This window comes from Oxyura jamaicensis, chromosome 7 (genome assembly GCF_011077185.1).
Source record: "Oxyura jamaicensis isolate SHBP4307 breed ruddy duck chromosome 7, BPBGC_Ojam_1.0, whole genome shotgun sequence".
Lineage (NCBI taxonomy): Eukaryota > Metazoa > Chordata > Aves > Anseriformes > Anatidae > Oxyura > Oxyura jamaicensis.
In genome coordinates, this window is record NC_048899.1 from 5,462,586 (window position 1) to 5,483,390 (window position 20,805).

Sequence of the window (20,805 nt, forward strand, 5' to 3'; positions counted from 1 at the left end):
ATCTTGAGGTCTCTTCCAACCTAGAAATTCTGTGATTCTGTGATTCTCTTTATTCTGTGTTCCCTTCTGCAAATAACTAAACGTAGAGTGATATATACTGAAGCCTAAATCTTACTTCCAAAGCAATTTGAAAACCTATAGCCATTAAATATATGATTGCGATAACTAACTGAAGTCTGAAAATATTTACAGCTTGTTAGTTAACACAGTTTTTGCTTCTTAATACATATGAATAAGACAAGATTTGAGATCAATGACACCAAAGAATTTAGCATTGTGATATTTGCATGGGTATAACCTATGCAAATGTAATCAATTATGTGGATGGCTTCATGAAGTAGAAAGCTTAGATATCTTTATTTTGGAGGTGTAAGTAGAATATTAAATGAAGTAAATATTATATTTAAAATCAGCACAGCTGACTTAACACACATGAGAAACAACCAAAATTGAGCTGATGCCATAGCTTGAGTGACTTCAGTGAACAAGTTTCCTTTTTCTAGAAGAAAGGGGGGATGCTATGTACCAGAGCTAAGCTCAAAGAACAAAATGTTTTTATTCTGCTCAATTCGGATAAATCTTTCTGAATATTGAAGGAAATAATATATAATCAGAGTTCAAGGAACAAGTTGTTTTAATAGTTTCAGTCTGATTGGGTATCCAGATGAGTAGGAAAAACAAACAAACAAAACATTGTATTTAAAGTTAAGTAATCCTGGCAAGATAGATCTGTTAGCCAAGAAAGAAAAGGTGTATAAAAGCAGTGGTAGGGAGGTGACAGATTTGAGGCCCCAGGTATCACCCAGGTATCACAGTGGCTCAAAGACTGTGTCCTGAAGTCATGGTTCTAGATTAGGCTTGTAGAGGATTTTGTTTGCAGCACATTTTTTGGTTGCAACCCCCCTGCTGCTTGCTGAAACTGGGGTTTTCTTGGGGTTTGCAGAGTAGCTGCAAACTTGGTCTTTTTTTTTTTTTTTTTTTTTTTTTTTTTTTTTTAAGTGTTTCTGATGGTTCATATCATAGTTTTTCAAGTACAAAATAGCAAACTGTGGTTCTATTCTATTTAAGAGATCATGAAAACACTGATAAATTTCCCTTTGAACAGAAGTTCAGGCTCTTAGTTGAATGCCAGTGGGCTCTCAGGAGACCAAAGTCACTGCTGCTGGAGGAAGGGTAGGATTAGTGCAGGAACAACGGTGGAGTACAAGAATAGCAAAGTGGGTAAAGAGCCCAAAAATTATGCCAAAAAAAGGAATCTAAGAGAAAGCAAGAATGTTAACGCTGGATAACATCTGTGAATTGTGTTAGAGCTAGTTTTGATTTATTTTCATCACTAACCTTAGACCATAAAATTAGAATAGGATAGTCACAATGTACTGTTCAAGTCGGGGGGAATAATCACTACAGAAGAGCATTGGTATATTGTGTGGAAAAATCTGAATGATGTGAAGGAGTGGAGAAATAAAGGGGAGAAATTCAATATTAAGAAATGAAAGATTATAAACTGTTATGAATATTACAGAGGGGGCACCTGTGAGTCACCGTTTATCAGTTGGAGGGGTTGAGGAGGATGGTATGAGGAGAGCATGTTTAGGAGCTGTGGTGCGGGAAGAAGTCACAGATACAATGTGATGTGTGAGTCCAGGTCTGTTTTCCATGAAGGGGAATACAAACTCTAATGAGTGAAAGGACAACCAAAAGGAGCAGCGATTTAGTTGCTCTGTTACTGTGGCAGTAATGAATTTTTAAAACACAAGAATATTCTGTGTAGCTAGGTATTTATCAGTAAGTAATGAAGTTAATACATCCAATACATTTACATAGTGCTTAAATTGTTTGCCTTCATTATTTATTAAAACATTTTATGTTTCCTGAGTGTATTTTTCCTGCAGGTACAATGTAAGTATAATAAATTACCATTTGAATGAATATTTATAATACAACAATGCCCTCAGTGCTGCAACACATAATATTAGTCATGCTACTGGTTAGAGCTTCTATGTGTATTTTACTAATGTGTGATTTTGTTATGCTTTGACTTACATTAAACAGTTCAAGATAAATGCAACTGTTTATTCTTTGATTTGAGAACAGTCCTCCTCTTTTGTAGTTCAGGGACATTAAGGATGCACTTTTTGGGACTAATGAGCAGTAATACTTTTTAGTATTCTGACTTCATATTTGGTACTCCAATTATCCACTTCGTTTCTACTTGTTCTTACACCAGGATTCAGGGTTCAGCAAAGTAAGCTGTGCATTATTTTTTTTTGTGTAGTCTCAAGAACTTAATTGTACAGGGAACTGTAGACGCGCAGCTTTTTTTGTGTGTGTGTGTGGCACAGCTAATGCACATGTGCAGAAACTAAAACAATCTAGAGACAGTCCTTGTGACAGAAGAAAAAAAGGCAAGAGTCAGAAGAGGGGTGTTGCTTTTATTTCATCTTTAGTGTCTCTTTTACATTGCCAAGGGCAGATTATGGAATATAAACTTTGTGAACCAGCCTGGTGGCTGAGCTTTCTAACCTGATCACTCACTGTGCCGCAGTACCCTTTGTTTCTAAGGGGTCAAGAAGAACTTTTTTTGTTTCTTTATCCATTCACTGTGCCGTATCTGTATTCCTTCTAATGAAATGTTTGATGTCTGTATTTCAAGACTGAGCCATGCTGTTCCAGGAGTGCTGATATCCTGAATTATGTTCTGTGCAGCACGGTGCATCTCTGATGCACTGAAAAGTTTAGGAATTAATTTTTTTTGCAGAGCTTGGAGGGAAAAATGAATGAGTGATGCAAACAGAAAACATTACTGATAAGTAAAGAATTGAAAGCCCCCAAACTGTTTGTTTATCTTCATTATCTTCAAGTTTCAACATATCTGGAACAATTGTGTTCATCACTGTAGGTGAATCAAGTATGGACTAGTTTGAACACTGGAAGTATAATTTCCCACCTGCAACACTGCTTACAAATGAGAAGAGGCTGAGTTGTCACACAAAGCAGGTAATGTCATGCCTGTGAAAATGAAAGCCCTGTGCTCAGAGTGTAAAGCTGTACAGTTAGAACAATAGTTCCAGATCTTTTCTAGTTTCTTTAATTGTCATGTGTTTCATCCAGACATTGAAGCAACAAATGTTTAAGTGCTCAAAAGTAAATGTGGCAATACATAAAATTCAAAGCTTTTCTTTGAAATTTGAAACTAAAGAATACCAGAATAAATATACTTCAAGAAACTACCTGTCTGTGCATAGTCAAATGTAAATTGTTAGGAAAGAAAAAATGCAGCAGTTGAATTTCATAAAAGTGTAGGACTTAGAACTAGGGAACAAATGATCATCATGAGTCAATAAAAGACAACATTTTGCAATATTTAGAAGATTGTCTAAATATTTGGCTTCACAGCATTAAGAGTGCCATGTTTTTGCATTTAAAACATATGCAAATTTGTAGTTTTCTGATTTTTTTTTTTCCTGTTGTCTTCTCCTAAGCAAAGTATGCAGATAAGAAATGCAAATGCTTGAGTCAATGTGGATACACAGTTGCCTAGGTATTACCTCATTGCTTTGTGACCACCTCTAGCCATGCTGAGTTGTGACTCTAAATGCTCGTAATTAACATCACTGGTGGAAGAAAACTTATAAATAATCTAACGACATCAGAGACCATCATTTTCCTACCTATAAATAGAACTCCCGTTTAATATGTGTTATGGTTGGAGAAGAGCAGGAGATGCGTGTTTACTTGCTCAGACCTTCGCTCTGTCCCAGAGTACAGTGGAAATGATAGATCACTTAGGATGCCATTAGCTCTGCCTGAAATAGCAAGCTTAATGCAAGGTAAATTGGAGACCTCAGTTTAATCCAGAAATGGACCAAGAGACATAAGGTAGTACTTAGGAACCATTACACTGGCTCTGCAGAAGGTGGTGTGCCACAGAATTTGGAGATGGAGCACCAGATGCCCAAACAACTGAACCTGATGTTCAGTTCGTTATTCCTAATAACCCAGGACTATTCTTATATAAACAACAAAACTCATATATGGAGGTTCCTGGAGAAAGCAAATCTCCTTTCTTTCATTCATGGTTGCTTCCTAGTGCTTCTGGCATTTCAGAATTCTTGTAGTCAGTAATCCACGTACATTAATTTTAAATGTGATCTTTAAGATAACTGTTGAGCAAAGTCTGCTGCTACTCACAGGTGGAACAAAAGGGTTGTGCTTTTTATAAATTGATAAAATGCTTTCATTTATTGAGCTTTTCTTACAAACTTGGAATTGGAGACCCCAAATGCTTCAAAGGAATTCTATAAAATGCTTGACATGGTGCAATTGCCCCATGTAAGCTTGTGACATTGATCATTGAGGTTAAATTCTTCAGCAGGGTTCAGAAGCATGCAAGATGAATTTCACAGCCCTGTTGTTGCATGGCACGTAATAAAATTGTGGACTTGTACCTACCTTTCCAGTAGAAGTTCAAGGAGCTAGTCAAAAGCGTAACCTGGAATAGGTGCACTTCCAGCATCCAAAGAAACTTGATTCCTCCCATTTTAATGATACTTAATTTCAATACAGACATATTTATTCTGTCTTGTTTTTAACATATTTTACAGATCTATATTTTCAGTTATTCTATATTAGCTATTTCATATCACATATTACATACTCAATTATTTCTATACTACAGTTTCCATATATCTTGTTTTTTTTAGCTGCTTCTGTTCATTGAGTTTTTTTTTTATCATGTTTACACTGAAATGTTTACAATGTAAAATTTGTGTGAAATCAAAAAACCACAGGTTTTAAATTTCTATTTAAATTTCAGCTATTTAAATATTTCAGCTATTTAAATAGCTGTTAAATTTCTTCCTTTCATTTGTGTTTCTTTACCAATATTTTTGTTTCCCTCTGATATTTTTAAGGCTTTTAATTCAGCTGTTGATGATTTTTCAGCCGTCCATTCCCCCCTTCATTGAATTCCTTGTTACTCTTTCCTCCTATGGCCCTTTGTGCAGCAGTCACACACAAGTGCTTTTCTTGTATATTCCATTGTATCTGCTTGATTTTCCAAACATAATTCTGAAGAAGCCAAAGAGCTGTCAACTTCTAGAGAACAAAAAAACACATCAACTGATGTAAACAATATCTTTTCAAGATGAATTAGAGATCTTGGTTTATTTAGTGCCTAAAATTCCCTAAGGCAATGCTATTTGTGAAGTATCTGTGATAGAAAAGCATTTTTTTTTATATTACACTCACTTCTTCCTCCTAACTACTAACTCAGATGTCTAGGAAAATGGGCAATTCCTTTAGCTAAACATTGCCATTTAATTATTTTTTCTACTTCGCTCAGTTTTGTCCTCTTCACAATGGCAGTTTATGCTTCATAATGTTGCTATAAGTATTTTTGAGAGATGGAGAAGTTAAAAGTAATTTGTAAACCTTTCACTTAAGCATACATCATAAAGAGCACAGTAACTTAACTTTCAGGAAAGATATTAATTTCTATAATCACAAATAAAAGTTGTGCTTTCAGTAAGTAAGTTTCTTAAAGTTGATGGGAAAAGATACTTGTTGACAATGCAGATAGAGCCTACCTCTGAGGTGACAGATGATGACTTAAGTGTATGCACAACATCATCTCTTTTTGGCATATATCTTAACCTAATGTCAAATCGCACTGCTTACTGTAAGAGATTTGCAACAAAAATAGACTAGAGTATTTACTTCTATGTTCTTGTTATAAGCTGATTCAAAATCAGTTGTGAAATGAATTTTGATGTTACAAATGTCAAATGCAGCCAGTGTTTCTGTGCTCATAATGTCACCCTGACATAGTCTGATTGAGACATCTTGTGTAATCATAATTGTTCATTAAGATTTCATTTTTTTAGTGTCTTCACAGTGATTGCAAAAGTTTATGCCTTTCTGTGAAAGAATAAAAAATTGTTACAGAAAAGCCAAGACTAAACGGGACTGTGGAATCGGAGATGCAACTGAGCATCGGGGAAAAACAAAACAAAACAAAACAAAAACAAACAAACAAACAAAAAACAAACAAACAAACAAACAAAAACACCTAAAGTTAAACTATAGTTAAACTATGTAGGAGACAAGACCTGATGTGGTAACACGACTACAGATGTGCATAAATCAGTCTCATATCAAAGCTGTAGGCAGTGGTGTTTACTATGAAATACAGATGAAGACACTTGTTTTTCTAATAGGGTCATTATAAAGATTTTGGTGTGTTCTGTATACTTAAGCCTTCAGAAGACTTTCTTCTTGGTTTAAGACAATATATTAAAATCATTAGCTGTAAATAGTAAGCATTAATTTTTGTTCAGTTCATCTGTCTTCCTTTGGGTAGAAGCTGTTACATCACCAACCTGTCACTTTGTTCCATGCTTCCAGCAGGCTTGAAGGAAATGGCACAGTCTGCTTGTGAAGTGTTACTCCCAAAGAGTACTGGAGGTCCAGATCATACCTGCGAGCAGCTGTTCTTAAACTTACTAGAATGTTTTTTTTTTTTTTTTTTTTTTTGTTTGTTTGTTTGTTTTTAGTAAGTTTTTTTTTTAGTACGTGTTCCTTTTTCTGCTGTCTGCTGCAGAAGTCATTTGGAAGGGAAGAGAATTTCAAAATGAATTAATTCCAAGTGTTTATCAGGGACAGAATAATGGGGACTCAAGGTACAGGTGTAAAGCCAGCTATCTTCTGTGTTGTTATTTACCAGCTACAATGTGTTTGTCCCTGCAGACTTCAAAGTAACAGAACAAACAAAAAAAAAAGTGATGTCTGTTATGGTGATCTTAATAGCCGGCCTATGCTGGCTCTTGAACCTCTGTGCCTATCAATATGTTCTGTGCATCTCCAGTTTTACTGTTACATTGGTGCTACTTGACAAAAGGGAGAGAGAACGCTGATTCTAGCTGTCTGGTTTGTATTTTCTCACTGCAGTGCAGTATTTCAAACGATTGATTCATGCATTACACTGCTTATATGCTCCAGCCAGTTCACTTGCTATTACCTCATTTATTTGACTGACAAAGTAGACAAGTGATGGCTGCCTCGGGGTTGACTCACTGCTTCATAGGAAGATGATAGAACCTGGTACGCATGCTGTGTATGCAGATGAACAAAACTGTAGGTGTCCTTTCCCACGTTGTGTTACATTTCCTCTCACCCTCCCACCTTTTGAAGTTTGAGTTATTTCACTCTGCACATAAAAAAATAAATAAATCCTACCTCAGTTTGGAGCAGTACAAAATAAAAGGAGTTTGAAGTGTACAAAGTAAAACTGAGAACCCAAAAGGGCACTAGGTTTCTGTGAGTGTTAGGGATATTTATTGAGGTTCTCTTTAATAATAATAATTTTTAAAAGCTGCATGTGCATCAGGCTGTATTTATCTTATCTGCCACCTGTTCACTGGCAGAGTGGAGGGAGCATTCACGCCACAAGACTGTTCATTGCAATGGTGTAATTGCTGGGAAAGCATAACAGTGAACCTGGTACAGACTCATTATTTTGACATTGCATACTGGTCAATAATACAGTTAGGTATTAAGGAGAAAAAGACTTCTGTTATGAAGAACCCAATGTTAAATAAAAGAATTCTGCATTCCCCTCTGTGGCATTCAGGAGCAAGTAAGCACTAAAACTCAAAGTAGAGCCCTGAGGAAATGAACTCTACTCATTTGGGGCAATGCACTCCATATGCCTAATTTTGCAATATTAAATCATGTAGCACTCTTGTGAAAATTTATTCATCTCAGCAAAGATGGTTGGGTGGGTCCTGGGATATTTAGATATTTTCCATGTCGTTGGTCTCTAGAGATGAGTTTTGAAGTCCATCTTTCTGTGCATATACAAATGAGTGTTTTGAGGTATCCATTTGTGACTATTCTAGATTTGGAGAATTGTTCATCACTCTCTCTCACATCAATATTCGATTTAGAGAATCTTGACTTTTGCTGGCTGAACTGTCTTCTAACAAAAAAAAAAGCAATAAATTGTGAAAAATATAACTGCCCCTGCTCAGAAGCTTAAATTGCAACATACTGCCGTGCCTTCAGAAACTGTCATTGTGTCATCAGAAACTTCAGAAACTCTCATCGTGTTCTATTTTCTTAACAAAATAATATTAAATCAACACTTGCAATCTATGGATTAACAAAGTAAAGAAATAAAAGTATACTCAATTTTTAGTTCTACATTTACAATGTATTGATGGCCTGTGATGAAATGAGTGGTACTCATGTGTTTTCCTGTCAATTCTGACTCTGCAGAGTCTGAACCTTTACTGTCAGACAGAATGCGTGTACACATAAAAAAAAATAAAATAAAATAAAATAATGATGATAGCTATAATTATTCTGATTTTTTTTATTATTCTTTTGGCCTCTGTTTAAGGGTAAACTATTTCCACTAGATTGGATATTAAAAGACTTGTGTGCAGAATATCATTAAACGCACATAAAAGGAAAGGATGGTGAGAATGCTTGATCCAAAGCTGTAGAAATATCTAGTATTGCTTAAAGCACAGTATGAAAAATTCATTGCATTTTTGCTCCTCAGAGTAATAGTTTTTGGTTGGCTGGATCACGTTTGGCAGGTGTTTGACTAGAAATTATAAAACCTCAAGTAGTCTGGGGAGGAAAAGGGCTGCCAGAGACTAAATACCAGCAAATTCATACTGGAAATAGAGGACAAGTTTATAGTAAATAAAGTAATGAATAATTGAAAATTGTTGCTTGCCTTTCTGACTTGAAAGAATGGTTGTGTACCAAAAATTTACCATCTTTTTGTAACAACATTGCTGAGTCTAATAAAATATTTTAATGCTCCATATAAACCTAGCCTCCTTAAAACTCCTAAGCTAAACAAAACTAGGACTTCTCCATTAAAAGCAGTTTTATTATATTTTGTTCTGGGAAAAAAAAAAAGGCTTGCAGCCCCATAACATTTGAAAATTTATGCAAAAGTATTATTAAATGGAGTAAGTGCCAGCCATTTCTTGCACTTAGAGAGTGAGATGAGCTTATATAGGTAAAAATGAAGTAGAAGGAAAAGGTCGGATTTTTTGATCACATAGCCAAGACTTGGGGGAAAAACTATAAAATAACCATGCTTGTGGGTTAATAGCCTCTTTTAAAATTCAGGTTGGTGAGAGGGTTCACATACCTTTGGAATGTCTTTCAATAAGTATGTGAAAGGGCAGATGTTCTATGAAAATGTAAACTAACATAAAAAGCAATGATAGAGGAAAGTTGAATGTGGCCTCTATTCCTTTGAAATTTATTATGACTAGTTTGTGACAAAATTATATTAAACTAATTAAACTATTGCTTTTTTTATAGTACAGCTTATTATTTCAATATATTTTTGCTTTTTGCATTAGATATTTAGATGTTACTATTTGCCTCTAGATATTAAAAACTTGAGTAGTGGGTTTCAGAGACCACCTGCAGGGGCCTGGTAAGAAGCCATAAATAGAATTATTCCTTTTGTCTGAAGGTAGACATTTACTTGAATATCGCCTGCAATTCCATAGTCAAAATTGAAATGACTGGCTCATCAATATAATGATTGTATTGGAAGACACAACAGTCACCTACCAATATTTTCTCTACTGCGTATTTTTGTAATAAAACTTGAAATCTTAGTAATATGAAGTATAATGATATAGCAGTCTGGTTATGATCTACTGGAGTTGTTACTGAATGGCCTGTTCAGTGTTTTGTGGACTGAATATGTGTGGTCTAAGATGGTATCTCATATTACTTTATGGAAAACTGTTGAGGTCAGAAAAAAAATCAGCAACGATTCATTCATCTCTTCATTATTCTTTCTCTAGGCATCCCAATTCACTCAATTTTCTACCTGTATATAGTTTAGTTATGACTCACAGACATGATGTCTGCGCATTATTTTTGTGAGTTGGTAATTTTATATATTGCAAACATTGTGTAATTTGCATACTTGCTTCTGCAAAGAAGATCATGTTTTTGGTGCTTTGGAGAAACCTGCTGAGTAACTCTGTGCTCTCTTTATTCACGTTATACTGTCTTTCTGCATGTAAAGACTCTGGAAGCTTATTCATATGTGACTGTGCAATGTGACCACAAATCTTAAGGTAAAATAATGGAAGACTAACTTCAATGGGCTGAAGTCATGATCAGGAATGTATTTGTTTGGATAGGTTAACAGAATGGTAACTTAAACCTGAAATTCCACTACTAAGAAATGCATTGGGAAGTGTATGGGGATCCAAAAGCAGCCTGAAGACAAATCCAGTCTGTCTGTCTTTGGGAAGGTTTCCATCCTCAAGTTGCTGAGAGCCAGACCCCAGGGAATATACAAAATCGAATATGGAGAGGTTGGAGGGTAATATTCCTTCTTCACTAAGAGAAGGAAAATACCAAATGTATCCTAAACTGAACAAAGGAAAATACTCGAATGTACCACTTCAGATTGGATAACAAGGGTCATGGGGAAGAGTTCAAAGAGTATGAGAAACAAACTGGACTAAACTGGACATTTTGCTGAGGCGATCGGCTCCGGGGCAGACGTGTTCTGCAGCGGAGCAGGGGACCGAGGCGGGCAGGGCTTTTTGTCCGGCATCGAGGCCACTCGGGGGAGCCGCCGGGACCCGGCTGTCCTCGCGAGGGAGGCTGACGAGGCGAGGGCGGAGCCAGCAGCGCCCCCTCCTAGGCTGTTTAAAAGCTGCCCCTAGGGAGCGCGAGCGACCAGGAGCGCGGCGAACAGGACGGGCAAACAGGGCGTGGCACGTCGAAGGGCGTGGCAGTTTGCGCGGGCAGGGCGCGCGGGGGGCTCATCGTCGCTCTTTTGCAGCTGCCTCTCCCTTCGGTGCTTGTAACCTGCTTGCGTAGAACCTGACCATGGTATCGACCAGGCAGAAAACCGTGGCCTCCGCATCTCGTGAGGCATCTCCAGCCACGGTCACCAGTGTGGCTACTCAGACGGAGGGCTCGGGGAAACACGCAGCCGTCCAGGTCCTAGGCTGCAGAGTGTGCCCCAGCCTTCTGTCGGTCTCTGACAGCAGTGGTGGGTATGCCTGTGGGAGGTGTGCCCAGGTTGAAGAACTGCTCAGCCAGGTAGCGGAGCTCCGGGAGGAGGTGAACAGGCTCAGGAGCATCAGGGAATCAGAGAGGGAAATTGACTGGTGGAGGTGCGCTCTACCCTCTCTGAGGCAGGCTCACGAGACTGCCACGGCACAGGCGTCTCCTGTTACGCAGAAGACGGAGGTTCGCTCCTCCAGCCAGGCAGCGGGAGGAGACCTAGATCAAGGGGGGGAATGGAGGCAGGTGCCTATTCGGGGTGGTAGGCGAGCCCTCTCTCTGCCCACCTCACCTTCTCATCTACCCTTAAATAATCGATATGAAGGACTAGAGCAAGACAATCTAAATGACAAAGTAGACAAACACCCGTCCCAGTTGGAGGGGGCGCCTAAGACAATGCGACCTACACGTCGCATTGCCACATCATCCTTCAAAAAAGAAAGAAGGGCTATTGTTATGGGGGGCTCCCTCCTGAAAGGGACAGAGGGACCGATATGCCGACCGGACCCAACCCGCAGAGAAGTCTGTTGCCTCCCTGGGGCTCGGGTGAGAGACTTTGCCAAGAAAGTCAAGCGCCTGGTACGGCCCACTGACTACTACCCGCTACTGGTCTTTCAGGCTGGTAGCGATGAAGTAGCAACGAGAAGTCTGAAGGCGATCAAAAGAGACTTTAGGGATTTGGGGCGACTACTTAGAGGATCAGGGGCGCAGGTGGTGTTTGCCTCTGTCCTTCCGATAGGGGGGATCGAAGCTGAAAGACGTACTGTTCACATAAACTCGTGGCTTCGAGACTGGTGTGACCGGCAGAATTTTGGTTTCTTTGATCATGGGAAGGTCTATGCTACACCGGGCCTGATGGCACCGGATGGGATGCACCTCTCTCGGAGTGGGGTAAGGATCTTAGGTCAGGAGTTGGCAGGGCTGATAGATAGGGCTTTAAACTAGAGTCGAAGGGGGAAGGGGCTAAAACCAGGCGAGCCGGTGAAGACCTAAGGGATGGTACGCTAGAATCAGAGGGGCTGTGTGCCAGTGGGGTCCTTTGGTCAGATCCACAAGGTGCTGAGTGTAAGGAGACGCACCTGAAGTGCTTTTACACAAACGCACGCAGTATGAGGAATAAAATAGATGAGCTAGAAGTCCTGGCCCAGTCCCGCAACTACGACATCATCGGCATAAGCGAAACCTGGTGGGATGAGTCCTGTGACTGGGGTGTTGCGATAGATGGTTACAGGCTCTTCAGGAGGGACAGGCAGGGTAGGCGAGGTGGTGGGGTGGCGATGTATGTGAAGCAGGGGCTGGACTGTGTGGAACTTCAGGTTGGCGATGGCAAAGTTGAGAGCCTCTGGGTAAGGATCAAGGGACGAACGAATAAAGGGGATGTAGTTGTGGGAGTCTATTACAGACCGCCTGGCCAGGATGATAGCGCCGATAAATTATTCTTTACAGAACTAAGAGAGGCCTCGAGATTAACTCCCCTTGTCCTTATGGGGGACTTCAACTTGCCGGACGTTAACTGGGAGTGCCACACGGCTGACACGAGCAAGTCCAGGAGGTTCATGAAGCACCTAGATGATAACTTCTTGGTACAGGTGCTAACGGAGCCAACTAGGAAAGGTGCCCTCCTAGACCTGTTGCTAGAAAACAGAGAGGGTCTGGTGGGAGATGTGGTGATTGGTGGCCGCCTCGGTCATAGCGACCATGAAGTGGTTGAGTTCAACATTTATGGTGACAGAAGGAAAAGCGCCACCAAAACCTCATCCCTAGATATGGGGAAAGCGGACTTCAGGCTGCTCAGGGAACTAGTCAGTAAGGTCCCCTGGGAAACTGCTCTTGAAGGCCTCGATGTCCACCAGTGCTGGTCACTCTTTAAGCGATGCCTCCTAGAAGCACAAGATAAGGCAATTCCAAAATATCGCAAGTCAGGCAGGCGGGGCAGGAAGCCGGCGTGGCTGACCAGGAACATTCTAATGGAGATTAGGCGGAAACAGAGAGTGTTTCGCTACTGGAAGGAGGGCCAGGCGTCATGGAAAGAATACAGGGATGCTGTTCGTGTTTGTAGGGAGAAAGTTCGAGTGGCCAAAGCACAGCTAGAGTTGAAGCTGGCTGTGTCTGTGAGAGAAAATAAAAAGGGTTTTTTTAGATATGTAAATGGAAAAAGGAGAACTAAAGAAAACATAGGGCCGCTCCTTGATAGGGAAGGTCTCCTCACAGACGATGACGTAGGCAAAGCAGAGACGCCTAACGCCTTCTTTGCCTCTGTCTTCAATGCCGATGATGGGCTTCGGGACCCAGGGTGCCCTGAGCTGGAGGACCAGGACGGTGGGGATGACAAACTCCCAACTGACCCTGAACGTGTGCGGGATTTGCTACTCCACCTGGATCCCTACAAGTCCATGGGTCCGGATGGGATTCATCCCCGGGTGCTGAAAGAGCTGGTGGATGTCATCGCGGAACCTCTATCAATTATTTTTCAACGATCCTGGGAATTTGGAGAGGTCCCAGTAGACTGGAAGCTGGCAAATGTTGTGCCAATTTTCAAGAAGGGTCAGAAAGAAGACCCTAGCAATTACAGGCCTGTCAGTCTCACGTCAGTGCCTGGTAAAATCATGGAGAAGTTGGTTCTCGGACTTATTGAGGCGCACCTGGGGGACAAAGCAGTCATTGGTCCCAGCCAGCATGGGTTTGTGAAGGGTAGGTCCTGCCTAACTAACCTGATTTCCTTTTATGATAAGATCACCCGTATGGTGGACCAAGGGAAACCAGCTGATGTGATTTTTTTGGACTTCAGCAAGGCTTTTGACACGGTTTCCCATAGGATCCTACTGGACAAAATGTCCACCATACAGCTAAATAAAAACATCATACGATGGGTGAGCAATTGGCTAACGGGCAGGGCCCAAAGGGTTATGGTAAATGGAGCTGCGTCAGGCTGGCGGGCGGTCACCAGTGGGGTCCCTCAAGGCTCCATTTTAGGGCCGGTACTTTTCAATATTTTTATAAATGATCTGGATGTAGGAATAGAGGGTATTTTGAGCAAGTTTGCTGATGACACCAAACTTGGAGGAGTTGTGGACTCAAATGAGGGCGTAAAGGCCTTGCAGAGGGATCTGGACAGGTTGGAGAGCTGGGCGATCACCAACCGCATGAAGTTCAATAAGAGCAAGTGCCGGGTCCTGCACCTGGGACGGGGAAACCCTGGCTGCATGTACAGACTGGGCGATGAGACGCTGGAGAGCAGCCTAGAAGAGAGGGATCTGGGGGTCGTGGTAGACAGCAAGTTGAATATGAGCCAGCAGTGTGCCCTGGCAGCCAGGAGGGCCAATCGTATCCTGGGGTGCATCAAGAACGGCATCGCTAGTAGGTCAAGGGAGGTGATTGTCCCGCTCTACTCTGCGCTGGTGCGGCCTCACCTCGAGTACTGTGTGCAGTTCTGGGCACCACAGTATAAAAAGGACATGAAACTGTTGGAGAGTGTCCAGAGGAGGGCTACGAAGATGGTGAAAGGCCTGGAGGGGAAGACGTACGAGGAACGGCTGAGGTCACTGGGCCTGTTCAGCCTGGAGAAGAGGAGGCTGAGGGGAGACCTCATCGCAGTCTACAACTTCCTCGTAAGGGGTTGTCAAGAGGCAGGAGACCTTTTCTCCATTAACACTAGTGACAGGACCCGCGGGAACGGGGTTAAGCTGAGGCAGGGGAAATTTAGGCTGGACGTCAGGAGGGGGTTCTTCACAGAGAGGGTGGTTGCACACTGGAACAGGCTCCCCAGGGAAGTGGTCACTGCACCGAGCCTGTCTGAATTTAAGAAGAGATTGGACTGTGCACTTAGTCACATGGTCTGAACTTTTGGGTTCAGCGCACTTTCTGTGCGGTGTCAAGAGTTGGACTTGATGATCCTTAAGGGTCCCTTCCAACTCAGGATATTCTATGATTCTATGATTCTATGATTCTAAAAGGGCAGCACTGACTGGTGACAAACCTGATGTCCATAACCAGTAACCTGTCACTAGCTGGGGCTCCATTTTAGGGCCAGTTCTCTTTACTGTTTTCATAAATAACTTAGATGCAGAACTTGAAAGTATACTAATGTTCCATATGATGCTAAACTGGGAGGAGCTTTACACTCCCTTGAGTGAAAGGAGGCCTTGCAGAGAGATTTTGACAAATTAAAGAGCTGGGCAATCACCAACTGCCTGAGGTTCAACAAGCGCAAGTGGTGGATTCTGCAGTCCTGGGACATATCTGGGACAGGGCAACCCTCTGTTCATATACAGACTGGGGGATGAGAGCAGCCACATAGAAGGGGATCTGGGGTTCTGTTTGACAGCAAGTTGAACATGAGCCAGCAGTGTGCCTGGCAGCCAAGAGGGCCGAATGTACCCTGGGGTACCACAGGCACAGCACTGCCAGCTGGTTGAGGGAAGGGACTGTCCGGTTCTGCACTGGTGCAGCCTCATCTCTAGTATTGTGTGCAATCTGGGGCACCACACTATAAGACAGACATAGAACTACTAAGTGAACCTCCAAAGGAGGGGTATGAAGATGGTGAAGGGTTTAGAGAGCAAGACTAATGCAGAGTGGCTGAATTCATTTGGCTCATTCCGCTCTGAGAAGAGGGGACTGAGGGGAGGCCTCACAGTGGCCTGCAGTTCCCTCATGAGGGGAGCAGAGGGGCAGGCCCTGAGCTCTGCTCTCTGGTGACAGTGACAGGGCCTGAGGGAATGGCATGGAGCTGGGACAGGGGAGGGTCAGGCTGGGTGTTAGGAAAAGGTTCTTCACTGAGAGGGTGGGCCCAGGACAGCGATCATGGCCCAAAGTCTGTCAGAGTTAAAGAAACATTTGGGCAGTGCTCTGAGTCACATGGTTCAGTTTTTGGGTGGTTGATTTTTGCGGAGTCAGGAGTTGCACTCAGTGATCCTTGTGGGTCCCTCCCAACTCAGGATAATTTCTGTGATTCAGTATTGATACTCTTAAAATCTAAAGGGTAGGCTTAAGTGCCAGTTTTACTTCAGGTAGGAGAATGGCTTTGTTGGAGAAAATCCATGTGTTTGATTAGTTAAATCAAAAAAGTGTAACCAAGTAAGCCCTTGTGCCAGACCTTGAGCACTTTTTGCGCCTCTTTTGGAATATAGCTCAACCTCACTAAAAGAGTGACTGTTGAATAAATCTGTTTATTTGTTGCTGGAATATAAAAGATACAGTGATAGTGATGAGATAATGACGAGGCTTCTTAGACACCACCAGAAATAACGCAGTAAATTCACATTGAGTCAAAACAGATGCATTACTGAGCTGCTGAATTTTTATCACAAGTGAAGTCTCTTGTGTTATTGTTGTGATCTCTGAGATGTTAGTAAGCTGTTGTATTGAGCATTAAAACTGCAGCAATGCCTGTGACAAAAAGACAGAAAATCTAAGGTCAAATGAAACAGACACAGGGTTTCTAACTCAAAAAGGCCTTCTACTGTACCCGCAAATACCTCAGAATCTGCGTGATGGCAGGTGTGTATCAGAGAATGAGAAAGAAATAATACATCCTCTAAGGTGTAAGTCAGAAAAACTAATTGCTTTCTACATCCAAGAGAGGAGAAGGAATGGTTTGCAATGGTTCAGTCTCTTGAGAAACTGCTACCTTGATTTTGTGGGAAGCATTTTATTGCAGATACTCTTCTGAAATAAGATACTGGGAAGAAAGAATTCAAAATGTATGAGGGTAATTTTTTTTTCTTACAAACTTATGGCATGCAAATAGAAATAGAAACTAGACAATTTACTTACTTCCAGCCTTGTATGTGCTACAGTGAAAGCTATGGCCTAGAAAGAGAGCCAAGAGGAGAAACACTTTTCTGCCATTGTCTGGCTGTGGCATTTCTGGGCTTGATGGAGCCTTTGGCAGGGCAAGGGACATGATGAAGACCTCAATCGAGCTGGCTACTCAGTGGGAAGAAAGTCAAGGCAGTTAAGTAGGAGAGTCTTGAGAGGATCAGGGGATGTTGCTTGCAGCACTACTAGCCAAACCTTGGAAGTGAAGAAATGAAGTCTTTACAGTACATCCACAGACATAACTTTTTGGTCGTTGTTCAACTCAGGCAGTCTGAAAGTTGCCAAACTGCAAAGGAAAATCAGAGCAAAGGCCTAACCCCTTACAGAGACAGAGTACAAGGACCTTTCTTTTCAAACCATTTTAACTTTTCCACTGAGGATTTTTTTTTTTTTTTCCTATTTAAAGTTACACTGCTCTCAATGGCTTCTTGTACGTTCTATAAAAAAACTTGCTGCAGCTGCTGAAAGAAGGGCTTGCTTCAAAGAAACAGAAACAGCCAGGAAGGGGACAAGCCTTCCCACATCAAATGTATGACTGATTAAGGGTCAGCTACTCTCTTTGCCCATAATGCTGAACTTTTAGTTTTCAATTCTGATCTTTGAAATCAACAGGTTCGTTTAGTTCATGTACTGTTACAGAGTTGTTCAGATTTCACTTTTACATCCTTTTATTTCCTGGGAAGCAAAAACTATGAATTGTGGCTACAGGGTTATATGCACCTATTTACATAAAAGGTAATATTTTAGTATATATGCTCTTTCAGTTAGGTCATTAGGAAAAAATCATAATTTGACAGAAGAAATGAAGACCCTGGAATCCATTTCACTTAGCAGGTTAACTAAGATCATCAGAGTCCTCAAAGTAGTCCAAGATGCACTTCTCCTTGAGTATATTCAGACAAATGATCCTATTGCTAATCATTAGTAGGCAGATGGTAGGTGATCAAGATTTCATTTTCTTTGGAGGTGAAAAGATGGCCATCTGTTTCTAACATTGTACCTAAGGGAGTCTACAATTGGGGTTGAGTTGATTACCAGATATAAAAAACTTTCCTTAATTCATTTACATATTACATTTATTATTGTATTACTTGAATTCTGCTAGCATTTCAAAAGACTGGAGATGAACCTAATTATCAGGTGGATCTTTTCCTAAGGGTCGCCATTTGGGAATATCTGAAAAATAATTTTTTTTTTGATTTTTTTCACACTAAGCTTACAGGAGTCTTCCTTTCTACAGACAAGGGGGTAGTATACACAGGATGAGAGGATTGCTGAATTGTTCTGTTAGAAGACTATTGGATATTTCAAGGCTAATTTCTGAAACCTTTCCTTACCTCAAGGGAAACTTTATCTTGATTAATATGAAGTCCTGTCTGACGATGAAATTAGTACATCTCATTTAAATATTTAATTTAAATACATAAAGTACATATTCTGTTACTAAATCTGTGTGGTAGAACTTGGTTCATGCAAATTTGGGAAAAGAAAATTTATTTTTTTTCTTGACTTTATAAAAAGCTGAAGATTATGTGGTTAAGATCTTCTATGTGCTAATTACAACTTTTAAACCAACCACTGTCAACCGTATCTCACTAGGGTGAAGAAATCCATGATATTTTGCCAATTCCATGACCTTCAGCAGCTGTGCAGAGGAAATGAGTTTTCCCATGATAACTAAGCAGGTTAAGTCTCAACTATTATATATTCTGTTGAGTTGCAATGTTTTAGATAATCAATATGCATATGCAAATTATTCACAACTCTGGCATCTCGAGTGGTAAGAGAGTCACCGGGGACAGGATGGGGAGTTGGAGTTAGGACAGTAACAGTAGCGCACTGGGGAGAATTAAAAGATGACATAAATGTGTAAGAAATTTCATTAACTCACATGTTCTCCAAACAGCAAAGGGAAGCTACTAGCAAATAATTTCTGAACAGTATAAAATGGGATGCAATGTCAATGACTTTTTATTTAATTGAAAATATTATTGGTTAAAAGATAAATTTGTTTCCTTCCCCATCCTTGCAGCTTGTGGTCAACTAGATTCTTGCTGTCATAAGACTTTTTCTGATGTTTTTTATTACTTCCAATCCAAATTTTTAGACACCCTCTGTTTATGCAAACTATAAGAAAGAAAAAAGTTATTTTTGAAATATTATATATTTCAAATATTTCTATATATTTCAAATATATTGAAATATATTTAAATGTGTCTATATATTCATAACTGATGCCATTTCTGCTTTTCAGGCTATCACTCTGTGGGCCATAATTCTAGTAAACATTTTACATAGCTGAACAAAAGCACAATGCAAGCTAGAGAGACAGGAAAGTCTACAAATTACTGTGAGAAGAAAACATTAAGTAAAGAGTAATAGCTGGTATTATTATAAACCTGCAAATTAAACCACATTTCTGTAGCTAGTCATTGACCTGAATTTATAATGTCCTTTCAGATGTGTGCAGAGGTTTAGGACTCAACAGCAAATAACAGTTGAATGTTTGCCTTGGTGATGAAACCAGTTTTGCTATACCAAAGCTCAGTAGAGGTATGCTAGTTAGAAAAATTAAGGGCATGAAAATGGGCCCCGGTACTTACTATAGAATAATTGAAATCTACATTGTTGTCTTTAAAAAAAAAAAAAAAAAAAAGCCAATTTGTGGATCAAATACATTTTTGTGGCCCAAAAACAAAACAAAACAAACAAACAAAACCCTTAATTTTGATCAATGTTTCTTTAATATGAATTATAACCACTGGGTCAGAGCAAAACAAGCAGGCAATGTAAGTCAGGTTTGCTCAGTCAATTTGCTTAGTCAGTCTGTCTGAAGTGAAGAAAGTGGCTGTGACCACTAATTTTTGCATTTGTGATTTTCTTGTTTTTGATGTTTCCGCTGGGCTTTACTGCTGATAGTTGCCTCAGGCAATGCCTGGGGAGAAGGTACTGCAGCGAGATGGAGGAAACATCTGCCAGACTAGTTTTGCCTTTCTTTTGCGTACCATGATTCTCTTGGCATGTGACACATGTAAAACAACTAAGTACATTTTACATTATATACAGAAATTAAAACTTAAACACACTGTGCTTTTAGTAAGGAAAATTTAACATTCATTAATTTCTGTGCTACTGTTAGGTGCAGATTGCAAAAAGAGAGCCACAATCTACATCTGAGTAGATAATTTACAATGGTTAACATATCAGATGAGTAAGATAAAAGTTTGCCTGAGCTGTCACCCCTCTAAAGTTAAAGCCAGCTGTCTTCAACAGATGTGTCCTCAGGGTCAGCCTTAGGTTACTGATACCCAATATAAAAGACTGTTGAATTACTATCTGCAGCCATACATAATTTTAATATATAATACATCCTTAGCCTCTGAAAATATTTCTGGTTTTCAACCTAATATACTCATTGCACTATTTTTTGTATTACCATGCAGAAGTAAAAACAACTTTGCATTTCCATTTTTTAACTTTATATTTTTTCTTATATAAGTTTACTCATAGGCCAGCTAATTTTGAAAGGAAAGCTGAGTTTCAAGTGAATTATTATGATCAATTACAATGCCCTAAGGCTTTAACATGCAATAAGATGCAGTATAAAGTATGAGCAATGCTCTCATATTCTGGAACTTCAAAAATTCAGTAATGGATTAGAGTGAACATAATGTATAAAATACATGGTGCATATTAGGAATGTTGTCCTCATGTCTGAGTATTGCAAACCTGGACCACTTCTGTTTAGGTTTCAGAGCAGGAAAATCACATTGTTTGAATCTGGTATATAATTATTATTATTTTTTTTAATAAAAATAAAATCACCAAGTTCCATCATCACCAAGCTATGATGAAGCTCAAAACATTTTGTCCTGTTTTTTTTTTTTTTTTTTTTTTTTTTTTTTTTTTTTTTTT

General features: G+C 40.1%; 2 long non-coding RNA genes across 5 annotated transcripts in view; one reads left to right on the forward strand and one right to left on the reverse strand.

The window, feature by feature from the left end:
* LOC118170143 overlaps positions 1–20,805 on the forward strand; it is a 189,069-nt gene that overhangs the window by 91,800 nt on the left and 76,464 nt on the right. For all 4 annotated transcript variants that reach the window (XR_004752515.1, XR_004752517.1, XR_004752516.1 and 1 more), the window contains exon 4: positions 18,490–18,575. This is a non-coding gene — a long non-coding RNA (uncharacterized LOC118170143). The remainder of the gene's footprint in view (positions 1–18,489; positions 18,576–20,805) is intronic.
* On the reverse strand, positions 14,277–15,478 carry LOC118170147. The gene is made up of 3 exons (XR_004752524.1): positions 15,364–15,478; positions 15,325–15,327; positions 14,277–14,309 (listed from the first exon to the last, which is right to left on the reverse strand). It is a non-coding gene; the product is annotated as an uncharacterized LOC118170147 (long non-coding RNA).